Here is a 540-nt window from a genome sequence, read left to right on the forward strand (position 1 = left end):
GTAACCCTTCCCTGCCTAGTGACAGGCATTGGCTCATCTGAAGAAACACAGAATTTAAAAGAATTCCTTACTATGCTTCACCAATGAGGGGCCATGAGAAATTAGACTGCATCCAAGAGAGCCAAAAACAGGACCCACACCTGCAAGGGGTGTGGGAATGGGGTGGGCATAGGTGGCAATAGCACCAGTTAGGAAGTTCTGTTCTCCCTCTTTCCTCAGAGAAGAGCCCAAATGGGCTACAGACCTCGGTCAAGTCAGAACTGAACCGGGGAGAATGTGACTGGTTCCTATAAATAGGCAGGATCCTTTACATTTAAAATTGGATGCTAAATTTTTACTTAATATTTAGAATTTGGTGGTTAGAGGAGAGGAAGGTGCCAAGCATGGTGGCACATGCCTTTAATCCCAGTACTTGGGAGGCAGAGGCAGGCAGACCTCTGTGAGTTCAAGGCCAGCCTGGTCTACAAAGCAAGTTCCAGGACAGATAGGGCTACACAGAGAAACCCTGTCTCAAAGCACAAAGAAGGAGGAGGAGGAGAG

The 540-nt window shown here is 47.6% G+C and overlaps 1 protein-coding gene across 2 annotated transcripts in view; it reads right to left on the minus strand.

The window, feature by feature from the left end:
* Cnbd2 (cyclic nucleotide binding domain containing 2) overlaps nt 1–540 on the minus strand; it is a 45,290-nt gene that overhangs the window by 35,159 nt on the left and 9,591 nt on the right. The window lies entirely within an intron of this gene.

The sequence above is a fragment of the Microtus ochrogaster genome, linkage group LG8 (assembly GCF_000317375.1).
Source record: "Microtus ochrogaster isolate Prairie Vole_2 linkage group LG8, MicOch1.0, whole genome shotgun sequence".
Lineage (NCBI taxonomy): Eukaryota > Metazoa > Chordata > Mammalia > Rodentia > Cricetidae > Microtus > Microtus ochrogaster.